This window comes from Giraffa tippelskirchi, chromosome 2 (genome assembly GCF_054371585.1).
Source record: "Giraffa tippelskirchi isolate mGirTip1 chromosome 2, T2T-mGirTip1v1.2.pri, whole genome shotgun sequence".
Lineage (NCBI taxonomy): Eukaryota > Metazoa > Chordata > Mammalia > Artiodactyla > Giraffidae > Giraffa > Giraffa tippelskirchi.
This window is the reverse complement of record NC_137276.1, coordinates 69,020,474-69,043,496: the sequence shown is the minus strand read 5'-3', so window position 1 is coordinate 69,043,496 and position 23,023 is coordinate 69,020,474. Positions and strand designations below refer to the sequence as shown.

At 36.7% G+C, this 23,023-nt stretch overlaps 2 protein-coding genes and 1 long non-coding RNA gene across 8 annotated transcripts in view; 1 reads left to right on the top strand and 2 right to left on the bottom strand.

The window, feature by feature from the left end:
• The window catches only part of CTNNA3 (catenin alpha 3), a 1,864,976-nt gene that overhangs the window by 1,181,711 nt on the left and 660,242 nt on the right, over window positions 1-23,023 (bottom strand). The gene's annotated exons all lie outside the window — the stretch shown is intronic.
• The window catches only part of LRRTM3 (leucine rich repeat transmembrane neuronal 3), a 202,599-nt gene that overhangs the window by 152,200 nt on the left and 27,376 nt on the right, over window positions 1-23,023 (top strand). The window lies entirely within an intron of this gene.
• On the bottom strand, window positions 17,308-22,163 carry LOC145537925 (uncharacterized). The gene is made up of 2 exons (XR_014076505.1): window positions 21,989-22,163; window positions 17,308-18,320 (listed from the first exon to the last, which is right to left on the bottom strand). It is a non-coding gene; the product is annotated as an uncharacterized LOC145537925 (long non-coding RNA).

The following is a 23,023-nucleotide window of genomic DNA, read 5'->3' as shown; positions in this document are numbered from 1 at the left end:
ATGCCAATACACAAACATGAAGGATGACTATAGTATTTTTTCAAGAAGTGCAAACTGATCCAATTAATGTTGCCATTTTCTTTTTTGCAAGCATCACATGTTGTCTATCTGAAGAGTCATGACTAGAGAGAAAATGTTTGCTTCACAGTGTGCCTACAAACCAGAAAACTCCAATGATTCTTAGACATGTGATCAGTTTCTATGTCTGTGAAGATAGTATTACCAGGCCTGCCTATCTCCTAGGGCTGTGTCAAAAACTTTGTAGATGATAAATCATTACATAAAAGCATGGAATTATTTTTATCATGATTAAAATGTTTGTTCATCCTTCAGTCTTTAAATTCTGCTAACACTACCAGAGAGGAGGACATTTCTCATGAAAGATAGATAAATATCATCGGCATACACAAATGAGTCTACTTAGCCTTGAGAATCTAATCTTTTAGTTATAATTATCTCGGTTTCCATTCAGTCTAATTTAAGAATTCGAATGACAAGGCAATGTAACATACAGATTTTAGAATGCTGGGAAAAAATTCACCCTGCCCTCAAGTTACTTACATTGTAGTTGTTATAAGATAAATGAACTGGATCATCATTTTACAAGAATATATGGAATCTTGATTATCAATGATCTAAATGACATGATGTAATATTAAATAATGAAAAGAGTTTTTAAGATGGTAGTGATGGCTATTTCAGCAGAGCAAGAATAAAATAACGTTTTGAAATCAATCAGGTATAAGAAAATGGAGAGGATATGAAGGATTGAGAAATATTGATTAATTGCAAAAAACTAGAAGGATATTTAGAGTCTAAGCGGATTGAAAGAGAAGCTTGATGGCAAGAAAGAATTTAGACTTAAGGTTACGTGAAATTGGGTCATGAGAAGGTTTTTAATAAGAATGAGGGATGATCAAAGAAATAGTATACTTGGTGCCAATTGGAGAAAGTCTTGAAGGATTTTTAAATTATTTCCTTTTAAGGTAGGGTAGTCAAACTGTCCTGTTTCAGAAAAAGTAAATCTGTCTTCCAATGGTTAAGAAAAGGTTTCTTTTGAATTCCTCACTTGTCTGCAAGGTGGAGGAATAAAAATGGAAAAAATCTGAAAACAGACTATGAACTTTTCAGTCTATCAATATAATCTGTCTCAGAAGTAAGGGGCCATAACTTCACATATATACTAACATATAATAATATATGCACTAGCATACATGTCTTTATCAGTTATTTTACAATTAAGATATTCAGATAATTTAGCTACTATAAGGATATTAAAAAATAGAAGATGCTGTTTCTGTTTCCTATGATTATAATTTTGTTGGGGCAGATAAAATTAGCATTAATAAAAATCTTTTTTAAAAGTTTATGTAACTGTACACAATCAATTGCCAAATAACTAAAAAGGCAAACAGTGTGCTATTGTATATGCAGATATTTTCCAGTTTTGAAGCACTTCTATAGCAGTTTAATTTATGCTCTAGAACATGCAAAGAAAAGGAAAAATTTCCAAATGTGGCAGAAATCACATGCTTGCCAAATACTACACTCGGTCTTCTACATTTCCAATGCCCTTGCATTTGTTATGCTGTGCGCTGTGCTTAATTGCTCAGCTGTGTTTGACTCTTTGCAACCCCATGGACTGTAGCTTGCCAGACTCCTCTGTCCACGGAGATTCTCCAGGCAGGAATACTGGAGCGAGTTGTCATGCCCTCCTCCAGGGGATCTTTCCAACCCAGGGGCTGAACCCAAGTCTCCCACATTGCAGGTGGTTTCTTTACCATCTGAGCCACCAGGGAAGCCTGCCCTTGCAGTTAGGCAGTGCCAAGTGACAAGTTCTAGCCAACGGCTGCCTGTGGAAGGAAACAGTGTCACTTCTAAGTTAAGGCAACAAAAAGTCCACGTGTACTTGGCCATTTTCTCTTCCCCTGCCATAGCAGCCAGTCTTTCTCTTCTACTGCCATGGCCAATGGGGAATCTAGCCATCACTCAAGATGCTGTAGCTAGAAATTATAAAGTGTATCTATCAGTCTAGGTTCCTGAGTGACTATGAAACAACTCCTCACAACTAGGTTTCACAAAGGGGAAGATACACACACGCACATACATATAATTAATAAGAAATAAACTTTCATTGTATTAAGCCATTGACCCTAATTTTTTTTTCCTGATAGTACAGCATAGCTTAGCCTATCTTGACTAGTACACATGAAAATGAAGAAAAAAGTGCCCTGAATTGTCAAGATAACCTCAGAGACTTAACTGAACCTAATGAGAATCAAAGAAATTTTATTTGAATCTACCTGAAAGAAAAACTCATTGTGTCTATTAAATCACTGAAAAACTAAGGCTAACAAGTGAATGATTTGCAGAGGTGTAGTAGGGCAAAAATAAGATAAAGCTTGGAGAGAGTTATCATATTTTCTCTAGGGTACCTGGCACATTAATTTCTACTGAGGTTCAGAGAAGCTGAGCCAGAACAGAAGCATTTTACCTTTAGCCTCTCTAAGTGCTAATCATCTTCCTTCACTTCCCTGAGTAATCACAACCACGTACTGCTCTGCGGATGTTAAATCTAAATGATGACACTACTAGTTAAAAAACAAACACGGTTGATTCATCAGCAAGTTAATTTTCATGTATCACCAACATTCCTTTACTGTTGGCTCTCTCTGTCCTGAGTTTTTATTTGTCCATTCTCCTGCTTCTGCGCCAAATAATTCAGCTCTTAGAACTCACCTCTTTTCTACGCCACCCCTGGAAATAGTGCCTGCATTACCTCAGCCCCTTAATTTGCCTATCAAAATGATAAATACAATGATACAATATCAGGAAAGCCAACCGTGTTTAATATTCTAGTGTTTCAGCAAAAGAGACAAGGAAGTTTCAATAGAATAGACTCCTTTTACTGCCTTCACATCTGGCCAACACAATAGAGCTGATGCAGGATAAATATCTAAGTAGCTGTGTGCATATTCCAGCACATATCTTTGTTTCTAAGACTTTTGATGAATTTTTACTTAAACCTTAATTGGAAAAAACAACTTCATTGCAAACAGATTCCTCTTTAGCAGAGAAGCCAGGTGTGAGAGAGAATATTTAAGATTACTAATAAGGACCATTCATTGGGCAATGATATTCCAGAGTCATGTAAGTTTTTAAAGAATTGGCACACAGTCTTAGAAAAAATATAAGACAGCTTATTTGTTGTACAAAAAATCTTTAGGAAATATCAACTCCCACATTTTCTACCTGCTTCTCTAAACCATAGTTCCGTCGTTGGAAAGAGTATTGGAGAGATGAGGAAAAGAAAGGGAGTAATGTATTTGAGAATCCATTAATGGTGACCATTTTTATATACATTATCTCATTCAACAGCATAAAACGTTTGAGATATCTGGATATTATTGTTATCTCCATTTTACAGGTAAGGAAATTAAAGCCCATTCATTTAAAGTTGAACAAGTAGTAAACCACATCCAGTCTGATACAAAGCCTATGTTCTTTGCTATAACTTACAATATAGTAGTATATCACTTCATATAAGAAAAATAACTTACTAAAATTACTCGTCAAGTACACACAGTAGCACTGCTATTCCTCAAAGGGATAATCTGCTTAGGTTTCAAATTAGTGATGCTAAATATCAATGACAGAATGACTCATGTTTTTGCGTTATCTCATAAATATACAGATGATTAATTTTAAAATATATATATCTTCTTGCCTTGGTATTTTTCCATCCATTACTTCTGTTTACAAACTCAAGTGTGTGCGTATGTGTGTGTGTGCATATAGAATATTAAGGCAGGCAAGTTGAGAACACCAAATATAAAAAGGTAGGGGAGGGCAGGACTTCCTTGTAGCTCAAACAGTAAAGAATCTGCCTGCGATGCAGGAGACCAGGATTTGATCCCTGGGTTGGCAAGTTCCTCTGGAGAAGGGAATGGCAATCCACTCCAGTATTCTTGCCTGGATAATTCCATGGACAGAGAAGCCTGGAGGGCTACAGTCCATGGAGTTGCAATGAGTTGGACATGACTGAGCAACTAACACACACAGGGGAGGGCATTTAGACAAACTCAGTAGAATGCCAACAGTTTAATTGTCTCATCAATCTGGGGTCATCTCTGTAGCTTTTTATACTTTTCCCTGCATTGCCTGGACCTACACTTCCAGAATTCCTTGCCAGGAGGATTCCACACTAGATTATGCTAATGACATGCACTTGTAAGAGATCTAGAAAACAAGAAAGAAAAAAATTATCATTCTCCTCTGACAATCACAGGCAAGCATGTGTCAGACATAAAGTTAGCATAGTCTTCAGCCATTGTAAAAGTCAGCAGCTTGAGTGCCAAGGTAGCCAAGATTAGCATCAATTTCCCCAATTTTTCCAACTTTTCCATCTGCTGTGAGGTAATGGGAATTCTCTGACCATTGTCTCCTAGGTTTTCCAATAGTATGTAAGCACCTGATTTTCTGGAATTAATTACTTCTGGCTTGGAAAATCAAGACTGGTTTCTTTGTTCCTAACCAAATCCTGACCAATGCAGTATATCCAGTAAGGACTCATTATCAGACTATTGGTTCAGTTCAGTTCAGTCACTCAGTCATATCCGACTCTGCAACGCCATGGACTGCAGCATGCCAGGCTTCTCAGTCCATCACCAACTCCTGGAGCTTGCTCAAACTCATGTCCATCGAGTGGCGATGCCATCCAACCATCTCATCCTCTATTGTCACCTTCTTCTCCTGCCTTCAATCTTGCCCAGCATCAGGGTCTTTTCCAATTAGTCAGTTCTTCGCATCAGGTGGCCAAAGTATTGGAGTTTCAGTTTCAGCTCAGTCCTTCCAATGAATATTCAGGACTGATATCCTTTAGGATGGACTGGTTGGATCTCCTTGCAGTCCAAGGGACTCTCAAGAGTCTTCTCCAACACCACAGTTCAAAAGCATCAATTCTTCGGTGCTTAGCTTCCTTTATAGTCCAACTGCCACATCCATACATAACTACTGGAAAAACCATAGCTTTGACTAGACAGACCTTTGTTGGCAAAGTAATGTCTCTGCTTTTTAATGTGCCATCTAGGACTATCAGGGAGACTTATTGTATCAAAGTCTTAATGGAGAGCAGTAACAAAATGTGGATGCATGAGACAGCATATAGCAGTGCATAGTAAAAAGTGCTTTCTAAAAAGTCTGATGCCAATTATATATCCAAGATCAAACTTGTCAATCCTAAAGGAAATCAACCCTGAATATTCATTGGAAGGACTGATGCTGAAAGCTGAAGCTCCAAAACTTTAGCCACCTGATACAAAGAGCCGACTCATTGGAAAAGACCCTGATGCTGGGATAGATTGAGGGCGTAAGGAGAAGCGGGTGACAGAGGATGAAATGGTTGGATGGTATCACCTACTCAAGGGACATGAGTTTGAGCAAACTCTTGGAGATAGTGAACGACAGGGAAGCCTGGGCATTCTGTAGTCCATGGAGTCGCAAAGAGTCAGACATGACTGAGCAGCTGAACAATGAACAGCAGCACAGTTCCCACTTGTTATTGGGTTGGCCAAAAGGTGCATTCAAATTTTTCTGTAAGCTCTTTTTTTCATTTTCATGTATATTTTAATAATAAAGCTAATAATAAAACGCACATCCAATCATGTATTCTCACAAAGTTTCCTTTCTTGACATACAAGCCTCTGTGCCCACTTCCTATTTCTTTTTTTTAACTGAAGGATAATTGCTTTACAACGTTGTATTGGTTTCTGTTGCACAACAGTGTGAGTCAGCTGTAAGTATACATATGGAAAAACTCAAATAAACTTTTTGGCCAACCCAATATATTAAATGATTTGGGGTAATTATAATAATATGGTAAAACAGGAAAAAACTGACAATCTAACTAGATAAAGCAGTATATGGTAAACACTGAAGATTTGAAAAAGTTAGGGATTTCAATCAGGGAATCATATTTGTTAAGAAAAGAGTATGAGTAGTCTTAAGTTCCAGTAGAGAAGCATAAATAGGCAAGTAATAAGGAATCTGCTATATTTAGATGCAGGGTAAACTATCACTGCCAGGGAGATATAAATGACATCATTGAAAGAATTGTGACTAATGAATATCTGCCTTAGTCTTAGATAATGCAAATAACATGGCTTTACCCAGTAACCAGGACTCTTTTAAGAATAATTATTCAAGCATCATTTATCTAAAGTCACACATACAACTGACATGAGCCAAGTAAGGTTGACCTGTATTATATATAAAATCTTATATAATCTGTGTCATTAGAAATTTTTATTGAGAGGATGCTTAGGCTAGATCTCTAAGATGTTGAATTCTCCAAGGTCTTTAAAAAGAAAGCTCTAGAAGGACCATGCTAGTAATCAATTTAACATTCCAGACTTCTCCAGAAGGGAATCAACCTAAATGGTGCCCATTTATACTTTGTATGTGCTCATGCACACACACACAACACACACACACACATATAACACACCAACATACTAAAAATAACACATACATCTGGATGGAACTCTAGTGTCACATGGCACTGTGTGTGCATTCATTAGCAAAATCAGATACAATATATCTTATATTTTAACCTTTCATTTAATAACTCATTTGTTTTTAGCTTTTGAGTCATCTTCCCACATTTGTTAATCTATCAACTTTTATTCCACGAGTATGTATAACTAATTTTTCTTTACATCATTCTGATATATAAACTGTTAAAATTCCATACATTTCATTATAATTGTATCATATAATCTCTGAAATGTTGGGTTGCTGAATCTGTCTTGTGTCCAAAGTTATACTATATATTATCATTCCAGTTAAGTTTAATTTCATTTTCTAAAGTGACTGTTTCTTCAAATCTCATAAATAAATATGTAGAGCATATTTATTGCTTGTACCAGTGTAATTGAAATTACCTAACTCTAGGGAATTTTTATGAACTTATGAGATCCATAATAAATTATTTTTAAGAGAACTGAAGGATTTTAAGTTCACATTTAATTTTTTATAATTCATAATCATTCAATTATTACTCAGCATTTTTGCATACAATTAGATGCATAAGCTTTATTGATAGTAATTCTCTATAGCATCTATAATTAGAACAAAGAAATTCTGTCTTGTTCTCCTTACTCAATAGTTTGTATTTTAATTTCTGTGCATGCCAATAAGATTATTTGCAGAAGCCAAAGCAAATGTATTTCTTAAGAACTGTTTGCTTTCTAAGTTACGTGGAGAATCAGTTAGAATTCAGTTAAAATGAGTTGTGTTTGAGACGCTTGTTGGAATCTGAGTGTATGATATTCTTGAATTAAGTATGGAAGATGATAATTACTCCAATCTCATTTCTATTTCATATATATAAGATGAGGTAGTTTCTTCTAAGTCAGAGGGCAGAATGAATTCTCTGGGAAATTCATACATACATATTCACAAGTAATTTTTAGCTATCTGAAAATTATGTGAGGTAGGAAGGACTTTCAATAAAGAAAAGAACTTCAACTAGGCAGACACTTCTTGGAGTTGCAAAGGAGCTATATATACTGTTCTCTTCCTTAGATGCCACAAGCATCTATGGCCCTACATAGCAAATCTCATAAACCATAAGCGTACATGTGACATCCAAAAAGCAGAGCAATGCCCATGATACCATGTCAAAGGGTACAAGGTTCGAGACCCTACTATTCCCTCTCATACCTGGGAAAATGTCATTGGTTTTTTTCTCTGAAAGGAAAAGGTAGCAGAGGCATATTAGCAGACACAGTTTCCAATCCCAGGTTGACCATATACTTGCTTTGGGCAACTCATTCGACTTCTATGAATTTGTTTCATCATCTAAAAATCAAGGCTAATAACGCCTATCTTCTTAGAGTTGTGATCAGAAAAATTTCATGAGGAGGCCTCATAATCAATAAAGCTATGTATAACAGCACCGATTATTTTCTCAACCCTTTATAGGTGTAAGTTATTTCAATCTTGTGGTAGAAAAAAGAAAATACTGAAAAAGTATTATGGCATAACCTAGCTAGCACCTTACAAAATCTGTTTCATCTTCTTTCTGGGCTCACAGAAAGTTTTATTTCTCTGTTCTCTTCCAGTTAGAAATGGCCGTATGATTGTATTCTAATCAATGGAGCATGAAGGAAATGATGAGGGATACTTTTGGTCTTTGTCCATAAAAATGTCCCGTATCAGGTTTTCCAAGCCCTTTCCCCATTCAGTAGCTAAATGAAGATGACTCCAAGGTTCTAGAAAATAGCTGAGCCATAAGGGAAAGTTGGTACATCTCAGAATGACAAAGTAGAAAGCCTCTTACCAACTAGGGACAGTAGTTTTGGATTTCACATGTACAACTTATATGATTTAGTAGTACCTTAGATGAAACAGGGCTTCCCTGACAGCTCGAGTGTATGTAAAGAATCCGCCTGCAATGCAGGAGACCCTGGTTTGATTCCTGGGCTGGGAAGATCTGCTGAAGAAGGGATAGGCTACCCACTTCAGTATTCTTGGGCTTCCCTGGTGGCTCAGCTGGTAAAGAATCCCCCTGCAATGCGGGAGACCTGGGTTTGATCCCTTGGTTGGGAAGATTCCCCTGGAAAAGGGAGAGGTTACCCTTCCAATATTCAAGCCTGGAGAATTCCATGGACTGTATAGTCCATGGGGTCACAAAGAGTCAGACACAACTGAATGACTTTCACTTCACTTAGGCAAAAGGGGAACATAGAAAACTTAAGTGTCAAAAGAAATAAGTTCTGGAGATATAATATACATTATGTTAATTATCGTCAATAATACTGTATTGTATATGTGATATTCGCTAAGAGAGTAGTATTAAGTGTTCTCATCACAAAAAAGAAGGTAATTAGTGAGATTATGGATGTGTTAATTAATTTGATTGTGATAAGCATTTTACCATATATATAAAATCGTTACTTTGCATATCTTTAAAAATGACATTAAACAACACAGGATATACAAAAATTTGTCATTCATACCTCATAAAAGCTGGGAAAAAACCTACTGTTGTAGAAGATCAAGAATATTGATATCAACTCTTATGGCTAGGTTTTGACAAAATATTATTATATATAATAATTCCTTGCTTTAGAGAACTAATGTTCTGTGAGGATCTTCAGGGTTTGTAGAACACGTTCAGTTTTCTCAGTCATCCTGAGGTATCATGAGGGGACTGAGTTAGGATCTTTCTCATCACGATCATTCCTTTATCTACAGCCACTGCTGCTCTTGCTGAAATCACACATTCTCTAAAATATAGAGTTAGCCATGCATTTCTTAACAAAAACAAAAACAAAGAAGCAAAAGTCAAATCATATTAAGTATCCTTTAAAAAATCCAAAATATCATCTAGACTTAAAATACCTGCAGTTACCTTGAAATCTCAAATCATTAAATAATAATTTTAAAAAATAAATATGTTTTTCTCATCTTGAATATTTATTAACCAAACATCATACTTTTTGCCTTTCTGTCTTCTACTCTTTTTTTCTCATTCTGGAAAGACTTTATATGTGAATTATAATATTACATGTTATTGTAGCACTTAGATAAACCTCCTCTAGCTTACCATCTGTATACATATGCTCAGTCACTTAGTCATGTCTGACTCTTTGTGACCCCATGGACTGTAGCCTGCCAGGCTCCTCTGTCCATGGAATTTTTCATGCAGAAATACTGGAGTGGGTTACCATTTCTTACTCCAGGGGATCTTCCCAACCCAGGAACTGAACCCACATCTCCTTTGTCTACTGCATTGGCTGGCAGATTCTTTACCACTGTGCCACCAAGATATATGTGTGTGTGTGTGTGTTTGTATATATATACATATATATATAATATTATAAATAGATATTAATATTATCCATATATAATATTATAGTATAGAAAACCTGTCTTTAATTTTAAAATGAAGGATAATAGTAAAGTAATTTGGCTGTTTGGGCATGGCCAAGTACTCTTGCCTGGAAAATTCCAGGGAGGAGTAGCCTGGTAGGCTACAGTCCATGGATCTCAAAGAGTTGGACACGACTGAGCAGCTTCACTGGTTCACTCAAGTACCCAGGTGGTGCTGATGCTGTGAATCCAAGGAATCCAAATCCAAAGATTTCTTTGGTTAGAGAAGATAAGCCTTATTAATGTGACACTGAGACTAAACTAAGATTTAGACAAGTGAAGAATGGCATTGGACAGAAGATTTTATATTTTAGGAACCAAGAACTTCATAACCAAAAGCTTGTAGGCTGGACAAGAGCTGAACAGGAAGTTCAACTCAGCTATAGTATGGCACAAATGATGACTAATGCTACACCAAAGATCTCTATTATACTGGTAAAGGTAGGTCTCTTTGTTTGTTATTGCATTATGGAATAACTTTATGGAAAAAAATTAATTCAGTCTACGAGGAGTTTCCTATGTAAATTTTCTTAAAGTGAGAGTTTTAAGAGCTCTACTGATCTGTTGCATAATGTGAAGAAGTCACATTATATAACAAACCAGTTCCTCACTCAGAAAATTAGAATTAAAAAAAAAAAAACTTACCCAAACAAGATTGCTGATAACAATAAGTGACAACACTATATAATCAGGATGAAATTCTGCCTAAAGACAAAATAATATCTGTAAAAATTAATGTCACTGAACCAGGAAGCATAGATAGGACAGACTTGTGGTCTACCAATGATATCCTAAGAATACAAAGCAACAGCAGAAGACAATATAATTTGTGGTATTTTAATTATATAATTTAGTTCTCATGTATTTGTGTCTAAAGAGCAAGGATTATTCTCATAAAGACTGTAATAGAATACATAGGAGATTTTTTTCATAGAGGTCTTTTGATATACTCTACTGAATTCAGATGGATCCACATTCAAATATCTCAAAGGCATGTATAAAATACACATTCTAAAAATTCCTGTGTGAACACTCTCTAAAACCAAACCTAACCTAACAACAACATTTCCCATCCTTTTCTATTGAGAAATACTTCTTATCATGAAAACCAAATCTATTACTTCATATATAGATTTTTCTTCCCATGTTTATTACTTATAATCCCTCAGGTAATACATTTGAAAAAGTACCACAGCTTTCTCTTCCCTGGCTAAATAACAAGCTCTCTCTTTAAAACGAATCTTGTCCCTTAATTTACCAGAGTGACATTTTTCTTTGCATAGGTGATTAGGTGCCCCTAAATAGCAACCACTTCTGAAAGAAGATGCTTTGAGTATATTTTTATGATCTCAGTGCTTATTTTTCCCAGAAAACCATTATACATTCATGAACTGTGGATAAAGACTACATAGGACACAAGCATGACAATTAATTTTCACAAATGATATTAAACAGTATACCATAGAAGTAAAAAACAAGTAAAAAATTAAGTATATGTATATTTACATATTTGTGTGTGTGGTATTAGAACTATTTTATGATAAATGAAATAAGTAATTTTAATTTAATTTAATTTTGATTTAATACTGCTTATTTAATATTCATTGAGCCAAAAGACCATACACTAAAAACTTGATAACTACCCAAATCATTTGCACATATTCATTTTACTCCTATGTAATACATCAAAGAAAATTGCTTGTTTCCTGTAACAACATTTCTATAATTCATTTCAGAACCAGTAATCAGTCAACACATTTTGACAGATCTCAGGTTGGAAACGTGTGCACAAAAATGCTTACTGCTTGAAAGAAGTTTAATTTCATTTTGAGTAAATAAATTCATATCATAATTTAGATCAATGTTTCCCAAACTAACGTGATATAAAGAACCTTTCAGCTTTTTTCTAAGGAATGTCCATGGTAAGGACCAGGAATAAGTATGTTAAGAAGCACTCAGTGATTCAAAATGAGGAAACACAGATTTAGACTTAGCTGAGTTCTTCTACTCTTTCATTCATGTAGTCATCAATTCATTGTTTTATTCATTCAACCCTGGCACGTTTGTGTGTTAGATGTAATAGGATATATAAAACACACTGCTAGGATCACAAATAAGTGAAATGAAATATGATAAATTCTTGACTGAAAACAGATACAGGGTTGCAGTGGGTACATGAAGGAGTTGTCAATTTTACCTGAGAGGTGGGGTAAAGGTCACTTCAGGCTTCATAAAGAAAATAGCACTTGAACCAAATCTCAACTGAGTAAGTGTTCACTAAATCAAGAACTGAGGAAAGAACATCCTACTAAGAGAAACCATTGCTGACCATTGTGCAGAATAAATTGGCTGAGTATGAAATTAGAAAGCATATCTTTTGGGGAGACTATTTAGAAAACTTATGACTGCCAAAGGAAACTAAGCTGAAGCAATCAGAAATGGTTAAAGGAGAGAAGAATATGCAAAATTAAGAAGGATTGGGGGAGGGTAAATAGAGCATTACTATTCAATCAGTATAGTTTCAGTTATGCAAGATAATTAAATTCTAGAGATCTGCTGCTATACAATATTGTACCTATAGTCAACAATACTGTATTACACCTAAAATTTTGTTAGGAGGGGAGATACCATGGTAAGTGTTTTTAACCACATTTTCTTAAAGGAATTATTGGATCTGGTAATTGATTAAACACAAGAAAATGGAAGGAGAAGAAATAAGAGAATCCACAGTTGTGTTGAGTCTGTGTAAAACAGAGATGGTGCTATTATTTCCAGGTAAAGAGAATGATAAAAGAAGAACAAGTTTGGGGAAGAAATAGGAATTCAGTCTTCTACAGGTAAAGCTGGGGACATACAGGTGGATTTGTCCATTAAGCAATTGAATACATAAGTCTTGGATGGATAACTGAGTTTAGAGGCATGAATTTGGAAGGCAGTCACAGATGAACAGTGAGTGAGGTCTTAGGAGTGGTTAAAATCATACAAAGAATTTTATAGCCTGAGAAGCAGACTGGGAATAGAACTTTAGCACATCCTACTATTTCAAAACTGAGTGGAAAATAAGAGACAATACGAGAACGAAAAGAGAGTGATATTGGGAAAGGTAAGTTGAGAGAATTTAAATGATACCTCACCAGCAAATGACCCAAATATATCAGAAAAAGAAGAAAATATGCCATTAGATTTGGCCATTGAAAGGTCAGTAATTGAAAAATGGCATGACTTGAAGAAGGAGTAGGAGGTAAATAGGAAACAGAGAAAGCAGGCTATGGTCTCAAACTTGATTAGTAAAAAGAAGAAAAAGCTGTAGATGGCGGTGAATGTACACACTTTTAAAGAATCAGAGAATCTCAGAATTTAAAAGATTTGGAGAAAGCATCTGGTACATTTCCTTTTACCCTAATGCAGAAATCATTTCCAAAGCTTCCCTTACAGTTAATGGGGTCCAACCTCTCTGCTTGAATATTTCCAGGAATACAAAGCTGATTAACTCAAAAGATATTTCATTATACTTGTTCTTGAAGTGTAAGATATATATAGAAAAAGACACACAAAGTGATGCTGAATACTCATAAACTGAATATGCCTATGTAAGCAATATCTAAATGAAGAAGTAGATATTATAAGCATATGGAAGTGCACAACCATCCCAACCCCCACTAACAGTAAGCAATATATCTTTTTCCTATTCTTTTTTTTAATTAGTTTATCTATCTATTTTTTAACTTTACAATATTGTATTTGTTTTGCCGTACATTGACATGAATCCACCATGGGTGTACATGTTTTCCCCTTCCAGAACTCCCCTCCTACCACCCTCCCCATACCATCCCTCTGGGTCATCCCGGTGCACCAGCCCTGAGCACCCTGTATCATGCATCGAACCTGGACTGGCGATTCGTTTCACATATGATAATTAATATGCTTCAATGCCATTCTTCCATATCCACCCACTCTTGCCCTCTCCCATAGAGTCCATAATACTGTTCTATTTATCTGTGTCTCTTTTGATGTCTCACATGCAGGGTTATCTTTACCGATTAACTAAATACCATATATATGAGTTAGTATACTGTAGTGGTGTTTTTCTTTCTGGCTTACTTCACTCTGTATAATAGGCTCCAGTTTCATCCACTTCATTAGAACTGTATTCTTAAAAACATTCTTCTCACAATCACAATTATATGCACATTTTTATCTTTTATCTCAATTTGCTAAAAGGAACAAAATAAAAGCAACCAATATCTTGACTTTTAAATATATAGATTAAGCCTCCTTGGTAGTGAACTGTGTATAAATAGAATCATTCAGTTTACACTTTGTTGCATCTAGTCTCTTTCACTCAACATTATGTTTATCAGTTTCATTCATATTGTTATATGTGATAGATATTCATTCAGTCTCATAACTAAAATATTTCACTGTGTTAATATGCCAATTTATTTATTGTTCTATTGACAGGTATTTTTTGGGCACACTATTAGAAAGAAGCCTGCTATGAACATTCCACTACATGTTTTTTGGTTAACATATATACATATTTCTCTTACATGTAAACTTGGATGTAGAATTGCTGAGTCACAGAATATGCATTGCAGATGCTGCCACAATTCTTCCAAAGAAGTTGTTTCAATAAGACATCCACCAGTAGATCACGAGAATTTCAGTTACACTACATCATTGTCCAAAACATATAATACTGTCTACCTTTTTCATATTAGCCATTCTAATGAATATGTTGTATTATCACATCTTAATTTACATTACTGTAATGACTAATGTAGTTGAATAACTTTTCACATATTTCACTATTTGGATATAGTATTATATGAAGGGCCTGAGACTTTTATTCATTTATCATTGGACTATTTCATTTTCTTATTTGTAGTTCAGTTCAGTCACTCAGTCGTGTCCGACTCTTGGCGACCCCATGAACTGCAGCACACCAGGCCTCCCTGTCCATCACCAACTCCCGGAGTCCACCCAAACCCATGTCTATCGAGTTGATGATGCCATCCAGCCATCTCATCCTCCATCGTCCCCTTCTCCTCCTGCCCTCAATCTTTCCCAGCATCAGGGTCTTTTCCAATGAGTCAGCTCTTCCCAACAGGTGGCCAAAGTATTGGAGCTTCAGCTTCAACATCAGTTCTTCCAAGGAACATCCAGGACTGATCTCCTTTAGGATGGACTGGTTGGATCTCCTTGCAGTCCAAGGGACTCTCAAGAGTCTTCTCCAACACCACAGTTCAAAAGCATCAATTCTTCAGTGCTCAGCTTTCTTCACAGTTCAACCCTCAAATCCATACATGAACAATGGAAAAACCATAGCCTTGACTAGACGGACCTTTGTTACCAAAGTAATGTCTCTGCTTTTTCATATTCTGTCCAGGTTCGTCATAACTTTCCTTCCAAGGAGTAAGTGTCTTTTAATTTCATGGCTGCAATCACTATCTGCAGTGATTTTGGAGCCCAGAAAAATGAAGTCAGCCACTGTTTCCACTGATTCCCCATCTATCTGCCATGAAGTGATGGGACCAGATGCTATGATCTTATTTTTCTGAATGTTGAGGTTTAAGCCGACTTTTTCACCCTCCTCTTTCACTTTCATCAAGAGGCTCTTTAGTTCTTCTTCACTTTCTGCCATAAGGGTGGTGTCATCTGCATATCTGAGGTTATTGATATTTCTCCCAGCAATCTTGATTCCAGCTTGGGCTTCCTCCAGCTCAGCGTTTCTCATGATGTACTCTGCATATAAGTTAAATAAGCAGGGTGACAATATACAGCCTTGACGTACTCCTTTTCCTATTTGCAACCAGTCTGTTGTTCCATGTCCAGTTCTAACTGTGGCTTCCTGACTTGCATACAGGTTTCTCAAGAGGCAGGTCAGGTGGTCTGGTATGCCCATCTCTTTCAGAATTTTCCACAGTTTATTGTGATCCACACAGTCAAAGGCTTTGGCATAGTTAATAAAGCAGAGGTAGATGTTTTTCTGGAACTCTCTTGTTTTTTTGATGATCCAGTGGATGTTGGCAATTTGATCTCTGTCTCCTCTGCCTTTTCTAAAACCAGCTTGAATGTCTGGAAGTTCACAGTTCATGTATTGCTGAAGCCTGGCTTGGAGAATTCTAGCATTACTTTACTAGCGTGTGAGATGAGTGCAATCGTGTGGTAGTTTGAGCATTCTTTGGCATTGGTTCTTTATATAATCCAGGTATGAGTCATTTGTCAGATATATGTATTAAGAATACCCTATCCCACTCTATGAATGTCTTTTCATTTTCTTAACAGTTCTTAACTTTAATATAAGCCAATCTATATATTATTTTCTTTAATGGTTATTGCTTTGTGTTTTAATTAAGAAATCCTTCCCTACTCCAAGACGTAAGACTTTCTTCTATGTTTGCCTCTATTTCCTTCCATTCTAATTATACCTTCTACTATGTTCCCTTCTTTCTCATTACTTGTGTGTGCTTAATTGTTCAGTCACATCCAATTCTTTGTGACCCCATGGTCTGTAGCTCACCAGGCTCCTCTGTCCATGTAGTTTTCCAGGCAAGAATACTGGAGTGGGTTGTCATTTCCTACTTAAGGAATCCTCCCAATCCAGGGATGAACCCACACCCTCTGTGTTTCTTGTATTGTCAGGCAGAATTCTTTACATTGTGCTACCTGGGAAGCCCTTCTCATTACTTACATTCTTTGTATCAATCAAATTTATATCATTCCCCTTATTTCTATTAACATGTTATTTATACTTTCTTTATTCTTCTAGGTTTTACCTGAAGAATTATTTCATTCATTTTTGAGTTAGATCAGTATAATACAATTATTACTTTTATCATCTATATTGTTAAATCATAGAAATTTCTAATCCCACTTATGCCTTCTTGCATTTTGTGTTACTACTGTCACTATTGCTCTATCTGTATTTTAAACTCCATAAATTATTACTTTTATTGTTTAACATAATTCATGATCATTTATGTTTCACATCTAATTACAAATTCCAGTGTTCCTCAATTGCTCTGATATTTCCATTGCTCCATTTAGGGTCATTCTTCCACTTACAGAAATTCACTTTAGTATTCCTTTTAGCACAAGCATGATAATGAATTCTGTCCATTTTTATTTTGTTTTTGTAGTTTTGGTTGAACATGTCACTATTGCTCTATCTGTATTTTAAACTCCATAAAGTATTACTTTTATTGTTTAACATAATTCATGATCATTTATGTTTCACATCTAATTACAAGTTCCAGTGTTCCTCAATTGCTCTGATATTTCCATTGCTCCATTTAGGGTCATTCTTCCACTTACAGAAATTCACTTTAGTATTCCTTTTAGCACAAGCATGATAATGAATTCTGTCCATTTTTATTTTGTTTTTGTAGTTTTGGTTGAACATTTTGGTCAGAAAGCATCTTTGTTACTTTATTTTTGAAGGACTTTTATTTGTTATAAAAGTTTGTAAGCTGGCAGTTCTTTGCTCTCAACACTCTACATTCTATTTATCCTCTATCTTTTCTTCATTCTCAAACTTTTTCGCTCTTTGAGGTAATGAGTCCTTTTTCTTTGACTGCTGGTAAGATTTGTCACTTGTTTATTTCTATTTATGAGCCACGGCACTCCCCGGATTTTGATTGAGAACCTGATAGATATTTATCTTCTCAGCTCTGAGAGGACACAAGAAGTACTTTTTCAGAAGTTTTCAGCTTATTTCCTCATGATAGCTTATGGTGAATGTATGTTATATTTGTGATCTCTGAAGAAGAAGAGTTAGCTTCGGGACCAGGGACCAGGCTTGATAACTCAAGAGCTTTTGTGTAGCAGAGTTTTATTAAGTGAAAAAGGGACAGAGAAAGCTTCTGACATAGACATCAAAAGGGGGACAGAGAGCGCCCCCCTCCCTAGTCTTAGGAAGGGAGTTATATACTTTTTAAATTAGTTATTACAATAAATCAAAAGAATGTCTCAAAATTGTAAAGACCTTACTAGACCCACTCCTATAGTATACATTTTAAGATAACAGGATTAGTCAGAAGGTTTTCAGGAAGGAGAAACCTGTCCTGAAGCAGGATACCTTATTGTTATTTAAACCTTACTAAAGAATGTAGAAAAAAACGTTTGTCCTTTTCTCCTCCTTGAGAATTCCAGACCCCTATCTCCTCCTTGAGAGCCCCTTTCTCCTCCTTGGGGACCCTGGATTTCTTATCAACCTGCCTAGGAATTGACTCTCATTCAGGCCCAAATAACTAAATAATCTGGTTGCAATGCAGGAGACCCAGGTTTGATGCCTATACTGGGAATATCCCCTGGAGAAGGGACTGGCAAGCCACTCCAGTATTCTTGCCTAGAGACTCTCGTGGACAGAGGCGGCTGGTGGGCTACAGTCCATGGGATCTCAAAGAGTCAGACACGACTGAGTTACTAGCACTTTCACTTTCACACAAACAACTAAAAACTTGGCAAGTGTCTTCAAGAAGTGTTTGGCCTTGTGTTTGTGTTTAGCATCTCCCTCCCACCAAATCTTTTCATTAGAATTTTTCCTAAATACCAAAAGTCTATGGAAGATTTCACTCTGTCTTTCAGAAGCTTTTGTCCTAGTTCCCTTGCTTCTTATGTGGCCTCAGAACACAGCAAACCCCGTGGAGAAAGCTGGCTATGTGTTTTAGATCCCTCACGTTTCCAACTTGTCATCTCAGCCATGTACAATCACTGAAAGTTTCTCTGGCCTTTCTTATTCCCAGAAGACACCTTTTGCCTGGGCCTCACCCAATTCCTTGGCCACACTACAAAACAGCCAATGCCTTCAGGAATCAGCAGCCCAACTTAGAATGATTTTCCTCCCTCAAATTTTAGTTTGTTTAATCCTTGTTGCTTCAGCTCTAGGAAAAGTGAAAGTGAAGTCTTTCAGTCACGTCCAACTCTTTGCAACCCCAAGGACTGTGGCCCACCAGGCTCCTCCATCCATGGAATTTTCCAGGCAAGAATACTGGAGTGGGTTGCCATTTCCTTCTCCAGGGGATCTTCCTGATCCAGGGATTGAACCCAGGTCTCCCACATTGCAGGCAGATGCTTTACCATCTGAGCCACCAGGGAAGCTTCAGCTCTAGGAAGTACAGCTAATATATTTGGTTTGTTCTAGGAATTACAAAAGAAAAACTAGTCTGCCATAACCTACCTGGAAATGAGAAACCAATTACATTTTAATGGCTATAACTGGTTTTCAAAACTCTTTATATTGAGACAAAATTGACTCAACTGGAATTCCATCACCTCCAATAGCTTTGTTCATAGTGATGCTTCCTAAGGCCCACTTGACTTCATATTCCAGGATGTCTGGCTCTAGGTGAGTGATCACACCATTGTGATTGTCTGGGTCATGAAGAACTTTTTTGTACAATTCTTCTGTGTATTCTTGCCACCTCTTGTTAATATCTTCTGCTTCTGTTAGGTCCCTGCCATTTCTGTCCTTTATTGAGCCCATCTTTGCATGAAATGTTCCCTTGGTATCTCTAATTTTCATGAAAAGATAGCTAGTCTTTCCGATTCTATTGTTTTCCTCTATTTCTTTGCACTGATCCTTGAGGAAGGCTTTCTTATCTCTCCTTGCTATTCTTTGGAACTCTGCATTCAAATGGGTATATCTTTCCTTTTCTCCTTTGCTTTTCACTTCCCGTCTTTTCACAGCTATTTGTAAGGCCTCCTCAGACAGCCATTTTGCTTTTTGCATTTCTTTTTCTTGGGGATGGTCTTGCTCCCTGTCTCCTGTACAATGTCACGAACCTCCATCCATAGTTCATCAGGCATTCTGTCTATCAGATCTAGTCCTTTAAATCTACTACGAACAAAGCTAGTGGAGCTGATGGAATCACAGTTGAGCTATTTCAAATCCTGAAAGATGATGCTGTGAAAGTGCTGCACTCAATAAGCCAGCAAACATGGAAAACTCAGCAGTGGCCACAGGACTGGAAAAGGTCAGTTTTCATTCCAATCCCCAAGAAAGGCAATGCCAAACAATGCTCAAACTACCACACAATTGCACTCATCTCACATGCTAGTAAAGTTAATGCTAAAATTCTCCAAGCCAGGCTTCAGCAATACGTGAACCATGAATTTCAAGATATTCAAGCTGGTTTTAGAAAAGGCAGAGGAAACAGAGATCAAATTGCCAACATCTGCTAGATCATCGAAAAAGCAAGAGTTCCAGAAAAACATTTATTTCTGCTTTATTGACTATGCCAAAGCCTTTGACTGTGTGGATCACAATAAACGTGGAAAATTCTGAAAGAGATGGGCATACCAGACCACCTGACCTGCCTCTTGAGAAACCTGTATGTAAGTCAGGAAGCCACAGTTAGAACTGGACATGGAACAACAGACTGGTTCCAAATAGGAAAAGGAGTACGTCAAGGCTGTATATTGTCACCCTGCTTATTTAACTTATATGCAGAGTACATCATGAGAAACGCTGAGCTGGAGGAAGCCCAAGCTGGAATCAAGATTGCTGGGAGAAATATCAATAACCTCAGATATGCAGATGACACCACCCTTATGGCAGAAAGTGAAGAAGAACTAAAGAACTTCTTGATGAAAGTGAAAGAGGAGAGTGAAAAAGTGAAAAAGTTGGCTTAAAGCTCAGATCATGGCATCTGGTCCCATCACTTCATGGCAGATAGATGGAGAAACAATGGAAACAGTGGCTGACTTCATTTTTCCGGGCCCCAAAATCACTGCAGATGGTGATTGCAGCCATGAAATTAAAAGACACTTACTCCTTGGAAGGAAAGTTATGACGAACCTGGACAGAATATGAAAAAGCAGAGACATTACTTTGGCAACAAAGGTCCATCTAGTCGAGGCTACGGTTTTTCCAGTGTTCATGTATGGATTTGAGAGTTGGATTATAAAGAAAGCTGAGCACCGAAGAATTGATGCTTTTGAACTGTGGTGTTGGAGAAGACTCTTGAGAGTCCCTTGGACTGCAAGGATATCCAACCAGTCCATCCTAAAGGAGATCAGTCCTGGGTGTGCCTTGGAAGGACTGATGTTGAAGCTAAAACTCCAAAACTTTGGCCACCTGATGCAAGGAGCTGACTCATTGGAAAAGACCCTGATGCTGGGAAAGATTGAGGGCAGGAGGAGAAGGGGACGATGGAGGATGAGATGGCTGGATGGCATCACTGACCCGACGGACATGGGTTTGAGTGGACTCAGGGAGTTGGTGATGGACAGGGAGGCCTGGCGTGCTGCGGTTCATGGGGTTGCAAAGAGTCAGACACGACTGAGTGACTGAACTGAACTGAAACACTTTTAAACTTGACCTTAAAAATTCAGATAGAATGACCTATAAAAACACCAACAATTCAATTATTCAAAGATAAATACGTCTAGTAAGTTCTCTCCTATACTAGCTAAAGACACATATATAGAACCACAAAATACATATGTTAATATCACTAAGTTTTTAGAGAAGGGAGATTAACAGGATTTCAGTATACACATATTTCTACATTGCAATTTCACATTTAAGAATCAACTTACCCATTAAAATGGTCATAATTTTAAGGTAGATTTAATTCTAAAATATGCAGCTTTCTACCTCCCTCTTACATATTAAGCAAATGTCTGTGTTGTTGATCTCATCCCTTTAAGTACCTAAGGATGCATTTAGCACCTGAGGTGGTTATTTTGAGCTTCTAATAATATGTTTGTTTTCCCAGATCTGCTGTTGCCTGAACAATTCAAAGATTCATTTGCAGTTACTCTGGTTTAGAGAAGAGGGATATAAATTTGGCTGTTTGGGGTTGCTTCTAAGAATTTCTCTATATAAATGCCATTTAGAATGTTCTTAACTGAGGAAGTTTAAAGTGAAATATAATGGCCAAAAATCTTAAATTTGAAAAAAATCTCAAAGCCCCCTTTACCAGTAAGTAGGAATAGTAATGATCTAAAATTTAAAACAGGACAGAGTATTTCATTCCACAATTACAGATGAGATTAGGGAAATAATTTAACCTGAGAGAAAAGTGCCAGTTTTATTTAAATTCACAGTAAGGAGTAAATGAGAGCAGAATTGACTTGAGCCCAGGCATAGGTTTGACATCTGCCATTATTACAAGATTGGAAAGAGACCAGAAAAGGGAAGCTGAAGACATTTAAGACAAATTTTTCTAATGTTATGAGACTGCACACTTGAAGTGTTGCCAATGTTTAATATTTTCTCTAAGTAAGATACAGATGAAACTCTCCAGTTCAGGAAATTAAATGGGCCCAAACTGCCACTAGGAGGCAAAGGAAGCTATTACAAATATTGGGAAGTCTGAGTCAACACAGAGAACCTGATATGTTGCTGGCACCTTGTAAGTGCTCGTTACTATTAATTGAGTTGAATATGAATTGAATTGTGGCTTTACTAAAAGCATACTTCCTGAGTTAGGAGGCCTTAGCAAACAGGGCCAAAAATTAACTCACAAATTCAAAGCCGTCTATTTTTAAAATGCATGATAAGCAACACAGGAAGCTTTTACAAATAGCCAGCAAAATCTGAGCTTTCAATCAACAATTTCTTTCACTGAAGGTGTGGAGCATGGAATAGATCCAGAAGCACAGATGGTATTTTTCATCTGCACATGCAATTTCCTTTTTCTCCATTTTTATATAAACCTCTCTCTCATTTTTTTTGAAGAATGATAGAATTTACCAGTGAAATTCAACACTACTTATAGCCTCTGGAAATGTTGTTCACCTCCGTTTCACATTTTTAGCAGCAATTTAACTGTCTTTCAGTATGTGTAGAAAGATCGGGGTGGGGGGACTTTATAATCTCCCCTTTACTATATCTTGAATAATTTCAGAAGCTTTAATTCCTCCAGGGATCTGAAACTTCTCCAGCATTTAAATTAAGTGCCTTTGTCCACCTTTATCCCTATTTTCTTTGGATTAGGGATACCAACTATTCATAGAATCTTAAGGCCAAAATGAATCTTGGAGGTCATGTTGAGCTGCTAGTGACTTGCTCAAGGTCATTTTGCTGGTTAGGACAGGGAAGGTGAGACAAGTACACTTGCATCACACTTCACAATTA